Raw genomic sequence first — 10,240 nt, 5'->3', positions numbered from 1 at the left:
ATAATTAAGATTAATCAGATTAGAGTTTTTATATGTACTTTTTCAAAATCATACATATATAATTTTGAAAAACTGCACATAAATACTTCAAAGTATTAACAATTAAACGTAAACATAATAAAATCATCGAGAAAACCAAGGTCGATTGCCTTAAAAAATATTAAATAAACAAAAAAAATTCTGATTTGGGCCGATTTAACTAGGAGTATAAACTGTAAACGAGTCGAGCCGGGCTCATTTTGACTTACAAGAGCTCAAGTTCGGCTTGAATTTTTTTCTAGAGCTCGAGCTCGGCTCATGAGTTGTTTTTCATGCTCGGGCTCAACTCGGACTCAACCGGTTTATTATTTATTAATTAATGTATATATGTATTTAATTAGTTTTACATATTTTGAGAAAACTCTTAAACGAGCACAAGCTTGGCTCGAGCTCGACTATGCAATGTAAAATTAATTCACAGAAATTCAAAAGAGGTAAAACTTAAAAATACAGAAGGCTCGAGCTCGAGCCTGATAACTAAACGAACTTTTTATCGAACCGAGCTCAAGTAGCTCGCGAGCTACTTGGCTTGTTTGTAGCCCTAGATTTAACCGTGTTTGACAAACAACCGATTAATGAGTCTGATTAGCTGAAAGCCTGAAATTGCATCTGTAGAGTACCGACTAGCAATTAAATTTGATAATACGAATCTATGAATTTTATTTGAATCAAATTAGTCCACAAAGATAAACTGTAAGTCTAATTACCTTACAGCTTAGCTTCAGATGAATTGCAGGATCTCTCTATCTGTATAACCTAAAATTCATTGCTACTTGAAGCAGCATGAACACTCATCACCTTCGTATCAGTATCATTACCGGCCGGAATAACATCATCATCATCGTCCACGTCATCATCTGGTTGATCTGGAACTGAAAGAGCCACAGAAACACCATGAATCACAAGCCAATCACTGTAATACATATCCGGAAACGCGATCGGAACCTCATTCACCATCAACGTAGCACCGGATCTCGTAACTCTGATTCTAAATCCCTTCAAATACGTACTCAGTTCCGTTCCGTTCTCAATATTATCCAGCTCTCTCCATGACATTTTACATGGTAACACGTGCCGTAGAAACAGAGACGGATAATCAGGAAACCGGTCTGAATAACCCACCATGACGTCATCAACGGGAGCGAAAACCGTCAAACTAGGTCCACTTACTGACCCTGGCAGTTGCAGGTTTAAAAACGAAGCGATTACAGAGTATCCTCTAGAGATCAGCACGTTACCTGCATTATGAAACGAGAAATATGTATCACCTCCATCGAGCTCAAATTAATTTGGATCTTTTCGAGCTCATCTTGTGATTTGATTTTTCATGGGCTCGACTACCTTATTATTTTATTAATTAACTTCTATTTGTTTTTAATTAACAGAAGGCTCGTTAACACTTGACAAGCTCGGCGGAGCAGGGGAAATTAATACAAATATGAAACATGTATAAAAATGCATAAGGCTCGTTAACACTTGACAAGCCTAAACAAGATTCTCATAGAAATCTCTAGCTTGGGATCGATAACTAAATGAGCTTCTAACTGATCCGAGTTCAAGTATCTCGCGAGCAGTTTGGCTCGTTTGTTTCTCGAGTGGTACGATTCATCGAAATACTAACTAATTTATATACGCTTTTAATTATTTTGAGAAAAAAATCTTTAATCGAGCCTAGGCTCGGCTCTAGCTCGTGTACGTAGTACCTAAAACGAGCCAAAACTCGGTCGAGCTTGGCTGTGGAGTGGAAAAAAATACATAGAAGTTCAAAAAACATAGAATACAAAAGGCTTGTTTAAGCATTTTTAAAGATCGGCTCGTTTCAAGCTTTTTATTGATCCGAGGCTCAAGTAGCTCGCCTCATTTGCACCTCGAGCCATCGCAATCATTGAAACTATCAATTTGTATGCATTGTCGGAGACTAATTAAAATTTCGGAATCAAAGAAGTTTTCAATACCTGCGTTATGAAACGAGAAGTTTGTATCGCCTCCGTACGACGCATCGCAACTGTCGAAACGATCAATTTGTACGGTGCCGTTGGAAACATCTAGATCTGGATTGAAGAAGCTCTCGATTCCGTAAACAATCAGCAATCCGTCGTCGAAAATCGGCGATCCAATAACGTTGACGTTGTTTATCGAAACCTGATCGGAGTTCGATGACGTGGTGACAGTTAGGTCGTTAGCGGAGGAGAGTGTGGGGATTGTGGTGCCAGGAAGGAGTGAACGGAGACTGGATAAGGAGAAGAGTAAGGGTGAGATGTGGAGTTGGAGGTGAGAGAGTGGAGGCTGGCCGGAGTTGGTGAAGACGGAGTCCGGTGGAGTGAATATTGTGGCGGTGGTGATTTGACTTTGAGAGAGTAAGGAGGTGGAGACGAGGTTTAGGGTTAAGGACATGGCCGGAGTTGGAGAGAGTGTCGGCGGCGTTGGCGATGGTTTCCGGTGGGAGCGCGGTGGTGGAAGGAAGGATAGTTAGTATTGGTAGGAGAGCCACCGTGAATATCAGCAACGGTTTGACAGCCATTGAAGAATATAATTGGTTCAAGATGACGGTTTCATTTCATGTCACTCAAAATGCATGTTAAAATGTGCTTCGTAAAGATTTTTAGCGGGAAAATCTGTTACACAACCATTATGGTCCCACTTAAAATAAAATAACAAATATGATAGAAATGTATGAAATGACTAACGAGGGATTGTAATTTGTAACTGAGCCGAGTCCGAGCTCGGGGATAGTCCGGGTGTGTAACTGAGACGAGATGTTTGATTAGCTTGGAAGTTAGTCAGTGTATTGTAAGTAAGGTCGTACTGTAAACCTATAACTCTAATTAATCAAGCAAAATATGTGTTTAATGATCAAGCAAGTTAGTCAGTGTATTGTAAGTAAGTATTAGACAAAATAAGATGAGTATTACTAAAACCTTGAACTGTAAACCTATAACTCTTAAAACATATAGAAAATTAAGTAAATTGTGTGTTCAATGATTTAGAAAGCCGAAAACAATGTCACTTTTTTAGTTGGGCGATGGTAAACCGACTAGGATTAATTCTGCATTAATTGGAATTAGTCGGATCAGACTTTTTATATATATTTTTAAACTGTTTTAGATATATATTTATACATATAGTTAAAAGTTTATACCTTTGATATATAAAATTATAAATTGAAGGAAAATAGTGAAATTAAAGAGGGGTTAAGGTTAAATACTCCCAAACTTCTTCAATATCCATCCAATATCCCGTCTTTATCTTTAATTTGACAAGGGCACACCAACCCAGCCCCAAATACTTCACTTGGATTGATTTTTGCTCCGAACTAAGGTTAGCAAGAACACGCTAAGGGGTATTTGAGATTGCTTATTTTCACCAACTTATAACTTATAAACTTTTTGAGAATTAATAAGGTGTTTGGGATGACTTATATTGTGAGAGAGAAAGTTCCATAAGTTACACTTTTGTAACTTATTAACTTAATGAAAAGTTATAAGGAAGTAAAATAAGGAATCCCAAGCACCCCCTTAATAAATTCTGATTCAATTTTAGCCTAAGATGTTTTGATGCAATGCATTTGTGTGATTTCAATTCAAATGTTATCTTATTAAATCTCATCGCCATAGGACTTGAACGTTATATGGAGGCTAAATTTGGAATCTGAAACCCTAGCAATTGCAAACCATTACAGATCTGTATATTTGCATTACATCAAATGAGCCTGCTGCTCATCTAAAATCAATCCTATACATTAATAATTCGATAAAACTTTCTGATTTATCATCACTTTTCAAAAGTTCAGTAATTGAGTAATTTGTGTTGATTCCTGCTTTTTGAATAACTTTCTCATGGTTGTGTTCTTGCTAATTGCTTCAAGGTTCACAAAATTGATGTCATTTGCCTGGCAACTATTGTTCTATCTATATATAGACCTCGTTATTTTAATGTCAACTATTTTGACTCATTTTAATGAACCCAGCAAAATCCTAGATCCCAGTTTTGATGTTTCTAATTTGTTCTCAAACTTGAATTTACAAATGACAGTGGAGTCGTTGTAGCTTATCTTCTTGATTGCTCCAGAGTGAATCATATTAAAACTATTTGTTTATTTCATTTCTAAGTTTTGAAAGGTAGTGAAACGCATTACAAGATGGACGATATAAATAAGAATTTCAAATCTAAAAGAACTGTTTTCGTGATTGTTGGCACAACTTCTTTCGATTCCCTTGTTAAAACTGTTGACTCTGACCAAGTAAAACAAGCATTGTCAGAAAAAGGATACACTCATATTGTCATTCAAATGGGTCGGGGATCCTTCATCCCTAAAAAGGTATCTTGCATTGAACTGCGTTGTAGTTATCTTTATTGAATGAAGTTTTGATTTTTGGTGATTAAAGATGTAAATTAAGATTATGGATTTCAGTGTAGTGGCGAAGATGGATCGTTGGTTGTAGATTAGTTTACTTTTTCATCGAGCATTGCAGACTATTTGAAATCAACAACTCTAGTTATAAGCCATGCAGGTAATATTGACCTTATTTAATTGATAATTCAACATTACAGGTTTTTCTAGTTATATTAATAATTAGATATAAGTATATAACCCAAGATTAAGGTTATTAAGTTATATTAATAATCATGGGTGTGAATTTCTGACATGATACGTAAACATGCCACGAACCTAACACGAAAGTCACGGTTTGGGTTAAGTCTAAATGGTTCGTTTCAGTTTCAGGTTGAATCCCTAAACACGTTTAGCTGAATCGATTGTGTAAAGTTTGACCCGTATAATATGTTGATGTGCTAAAAGTAGTCAAATAATTATTAACTAAATTACGCTAATCTAGATACTAAGTAATACTCTTGACTCTCTAAACTCGACTAAAGTACTGACAGGCAAGTGAACCGATCGACTCTAGTATAGCTAAGTAAGTCTGAAAATCGATCCCACGAGACTTTTTAAATTACGTAACTAGCAAATTAGACTCGACTAAAAGACATGACTATTTAATAATATTGTTTAGAGGGGGGGGGGGGGGGGGGTTAAACTAAATAATAATAATAAACTATAAACTAAACTCTAATTAATTAAATAATAATAAAACATAATGAGTACTTAAACCTAATTAATTATTTTATTAATAAACTTAACCCTAATTAAATAAAATATAATAAACTATTAAAACACTTAGATTAATTCAGATGATGGAAGTAACTACTTAGGCTAGAATCCCCTAAGTTATGGCTATCAATTACCTGGGAAACATAAGTTATGGAACTGGGATCGTAAAATAAACCATTGACAGAAAACCCGGACAGGACCCTCGAACCTTCAAGAAGACACCTATGAGTTTCTACAACTTTTAAGACTCACCAGTTTTATATATTAAACTTCCGTACGGTTATTAAATTATTTATGTTTAAGTATCTTTTATGGCGAAATCCTACCTTACAGCGCGGAAATCAAAGATAGCTAAGTAGACTTAATTGACTTAATAGCCTAAATTGTCAATCAAACCTAGACGGACTCCTTACGAAGAACTAAATCTAGAAATCTTGACCACTTTTATTGAATTATCAATTAAATCACAAACTAGTTTTATTGTTTCTATGAACTTATTCGAAGATAGCTAAGTAGACTTAATTCACTTTTATTTTTTTAATTAGTTTTATTGTTTCTATGAACTTATTCGAATTCAATCACAAACTAGTCAAGAACACACAGTATATGACCTAACAAAACCCTATCCAATAAAACAATCAACAAGGGCAATGTGAAACAATAAATCTAAGTAAATAAAAACAAGTAATCATATACATCAATTTCATCAAACTCAACAATTTAATTAAAACATAAAATCCATAACGAAAAGTAATCCCAATCAAAATCAAGCCAAACAAAGGTTCATCACGACCTAGGTAGTTTATAAAGTTTAGCCTAGCATCGTGTAATCTAAATCAAACAAAGTAAATAAAACCGAAAACATGGTGAAAGTATAAAAACGGGAAATCAAGGATGATAAAACCCGTAATCTTCACTCGTGAACGTATAACTCTTCACCGGCTGTTCTCTTGCCTTCAAAACCGTCATGAAACTGGAATAATAGCTCTCGTAAACTCCAATTTCATCTGGTGGCAGCAGGTTATGTTCAGGTTAAGGTTAGGGATGTTTTTATACTGAAAACAGGGCCCAACACTGAACAAAAACGAACTAAAAATATCAGCAGACACCCCTAGGCGTCGCGCGACCATAGTGTGCCCCCCCCATGATTACGCGGCGCGGCGCATTGGGAGGAGGAGGCTGGTCAGACAGGCCTGATCTGACCAATTCTTCTTCCGGTTCCTTCCTGTCGCGTTCCAGATCCTTGTTTTGGCCCTTTTTGACTCGTTTTTCGCCATTTTTGATCACGATCAATTTCCGGAACGAACCTGCCAAACAAAATAATGTTAGTAGTATACAAATCTTGACTGAAAACGAACAAAAACTAATTAAATATTAAATAAAATATACACGGGAAACATAAATATTTAGCATTATATCAAACATCCTCACACTTATTCTTTTTTCGTTCCTGAAAAAGTCTAATGTAGTTGGATCAGAATCGGAAAATACAGTCTTAAAAACATATAGGTTAATTTAAAGCTTAGATAAACGCAAAAACTTCGATCACCGATATTGTGGTCAATTTAAACCTATGCCTTAATCTTTACCGAGACAAATAAGATCCAACATTAAAATTACTCAGTGACTTACACAATTACGACCCGCTTATTTTCAGCTTTTACTGGACCAGAACACCCCAACTTGACTTAAACCTCAAAATTAGCAGATTTAAAACTTTTGTTGCTCTATTTTTTATGAATAGTTAAGACGATCAAGGGTATTGTTTATCCACCTAAGCTTAAGCATCAAATCCTACCAAGCATCCATTAGATACGATTAAGGTATAATTAATTAATAGCTAGTGTTCCCCACAACATGACATACCCCCATTATCAAGCAATACATGTGAGTATGCAAAATTTCATCTGTAGGGTTTACTTGTGGCGTGTCCCTTGTGGTACGTTTCTTAATAGTAATGAGACGCGAGCAAGGGGACCCCACATGGCTAACGGCATGGATGATCAAGTAAGTAGTGTATTTATACTTTAAGTACGCAGTGATCATGTTTATTGACTTATGTGGCAGAAAACTGCGGGTTTGCTCTTTTTAGCTCTATTTTAAATATACCAAACCCCACTTAGGAATTGTGAATACCCAGATGAATAGACTGCATACAGACCCATGGTCTCCGGACCCGAGGCATCCCATCAATACAAGAATTAAGGTTATAAAACCATACGCCAATGAAGTGTAAAACACTAAAACTAAGCAATTTAAGATTTATATCACTGGCTACATTTCATATTATTAGTAGTTTGAAAAACCAATTTCCGATAAGCATCATCATCTCCCACTTTCATGCAGAAACCTAAATTCAAGGGACATTTTTAAAACATTTTATTTGTTTTTTTAACTCGAAAACAAAAACAAAACTAGAATTAGTTTAAACACTTGTGTCCCATTCCCATACTTAAATTTTGCATTGTCCTCAATGCAGGCAGTGGAAACACGACTAGAAAAAAATTAAAAACAAAAACTAAAATTATAAAAATAAAAGAAAAAACCTAAAAATTTAAAACATAAAAATAAAAACATAAAAACATAAAAACAAAGTACAATGGAAAAGACTTAGCTGGTAAAATGCGAGACTGTCAATGTGCCAATCTATTTCCATGGGTGCTCTCCTTACCGACCGCTCACCATGATTTAGCAACTCATTCTATCTTTCTGAACGGACACGGTCACTCCTCTCGAAAAACCTAAGTAACATCAAACACAATATCTAGAAAATAAAGGTTACTTATAAGTCTTAAACAATCACCATACTCCAACCCTCCAACCCAACCAAATAGTCTAGAATAATATCAGTACAGACCAGATAAAAAATTTGATAAAACACGTTTTCAATTTTTGCTTGGTTTAAATGACCTAAAGACCCTTGCTGATATTCTGAAACTAGGATAACTATCTTTATTTTAAGTTTATTTTTGTTTAAATTTAATTTTGGTTTTGGATTTTAGGAGGTGAAATAGAAAATACAAAAAAATTGTGCTTTTCGTTTGTATAGATAAAATCCAAAAACATTAAAAATCCAAAAACATTAAAAATTTAAAAACTTCAAAAATAGTGTGTTTTCATGTTTTTAGTTTCTATGTTTTAAAATTTGAAAAATCCAAAAACATTTAAAAAAATTTTGAAACAGACAAAAAGATTGTGTTTTTTGTTTGTAAAGAGAAAAACCAAAAAGATTTTTGCTTACGTTCGCTGAAAACTATGTCAATTACGTCTATTTGAAGGACATATACTTGTATATGTTTGGTCCTGATAATTTCTTGTAAATGTTCGAGATAACCATTCACCTGACAATGGAAAGGAATTGGGGCTTTCGTTATGCGTTTTTACTTAATTTTCTCGCTGAAAACTATGTCGGTTATTTAACTTTGTGGAGCATGCTGGCATGTGTTGGTCCTGTTATCTATTTGTAGATTGATAGGATAGCCATTAATCTATAGACTAAAAGTAACTAGGGCGATTAAATTCATTTTGTTTTATGCTCCTCAAAATTTTGAGTTTTGAATCAAAAAGAGAAAATGATAGTACATTGATTGATTGACCCCAAATCCAGTAAGAAATAAGTTTAAAAGACTGAGTGCTTAATCATTGGTGCGTTGATAGGTTTTAAACAAGCTGTTAGAGTAATATTTGTGATATAAACATAAAGAAAAGCCAAATTGAAAGAGGTGTTAGTCTCTAGCAAAAGTCTCAGTGAGGATGGCAGAAATGTAATAATCGGTCATACTCAAGCCTTATAGTTGTTGATCACTCAAAAATATAATAAAGCAAATAACAAACCTTAGGATTCTGGACACTGTGAGTCTTTATGCGGCTTAATCATCTGGGTATTCATAAACATGAATATTTCACTCGCTTTTAGAGCAAACCCAAAGTCACTAAACTTGATCACTACTGTTCTTCGTACAATCCAAATTACTGACTTGATCAAAATCCGCTGTTAGTCAAACATCTATTCCTCCCTTGCGTGCTTCTCATTACCAATAAGAAACGGACCCCATGGGATACAATGTATGTAAACCGACAGATGGACTCGTGCATACTCACTCACAATAAAGGAAACTTGGTGCATTGCTCAAATATTCTAAAAATCTTCAAATTTTGATCAACACTATAATGGTTTAAGTCAAGTTAGGGTGATTTGGCAAAAATCAAATTAAGCTTGAACCGAGACTAGGGGCTGATAGTTTCTGATATTCTGTGCGCTAATTGAACCATTAGTTATATCACAAAAATGCTTGAAGGCTTGTTATAAGATTTAAGTGGACAACAATATCAATGACTGACTTAACGCCAATCACAATATCGCTGAAATATAAAACTGTGATGGAAGAGCATTTGGTCAATATGATTCTCCGCTCAAACTCAACAGAAATACAAAAATATGTACTACTTTTGGAAAATCATAAAAAACATAAAAAGATTGTCTATTTCATGTTTCGGATATTTTCATGTAAATACATTCTTTAAATATTACAAAATACCAAAAATATTTTTTTTCATTTTCACTTTACATATTATTTAAATATTTAATTTCTTTTAAGTTATCGATTTCAAAACGTGAAACGACTTAAGGCATTTGATTATCAAGGTATGGGATCTCGGTAATCCTTTAATTTAAAAGAGTCACTTAATAATTTTTTTTATTTATTATTTAATTCATTATTTATTTATATTCTTTAATTTTTATAAGAATTTAACTCTTATAATTGTTTAATTCATTTATTAATTTATTTATTCATTTAAAATTAAATAATATATACTTCGTTAAATATGAATAACGAATTAGGTCATTTTAGCAAACTACATCCTAGTTTGTTACCCTAATTCGCTTCCGCACTCTGTAACGAATGACTTCAATTCGTTATATATATGTTAACGAAGTAGACAGAAGTAAAATCTGATTCGTTATGATATGTGTTAAATGAATCTAACGAATCAGCTGATTCGTTAATTCAAATTTCAAACGAATCATCTGATTCATTACATTGGGAAACGTGTAATGTCAGACTATATAGGGAACTGTGAAGGCGGTTC

General features: G+C 34.1%; 1 pseudogene across 1 annotated transcript; it reads right to left on the bottom strand.

Moving 5' to 3' along the window:
* Nucleotides 1-733: 733 nt before the first annotated feature.
* Nucleotides 734-2,571, bottom strand: LOC143619677 (putative fasciclin-like arabinogalactan protein 20; annotated as a pseudogene). Its single transcript, XR_013151219.1, has 2 exons — nucleotides 1,995-2,571; nucleotides 734-1,277 (listed from the first exon to the last, which is right to left on the bottom strand). The product of XR_013151219.1 is annotated as a putative fasciclin-like arabinogalactan protein 20 (transcript).
* Between the last annotated feature and the right edge of the window lie 7,669 nt (nucleotides 2,572-10,240).

The sequence above is a fragment of the Bidens hawaiensis genome, unplaced genomic scaffold (assembly GCF_021521415.1).
Source record: "Bidens hawaiensis isolate Kalapana, Puna unplaced genomic scaffold, B.hawaiensis_p1.1 tig00000296_1, whole genome shotgun sequence".
NCBI classification, from domain to species: domain Eukaryota; kingdom Viridiplantae; phylum Streptophyta; class Magnoliopsida; order Asterales; family Asteraceae; genus Bidens; species Bidens hawaiensis.
This window is presented reverse-complemented; position numbering and strand designations above follow the sequence as displayed.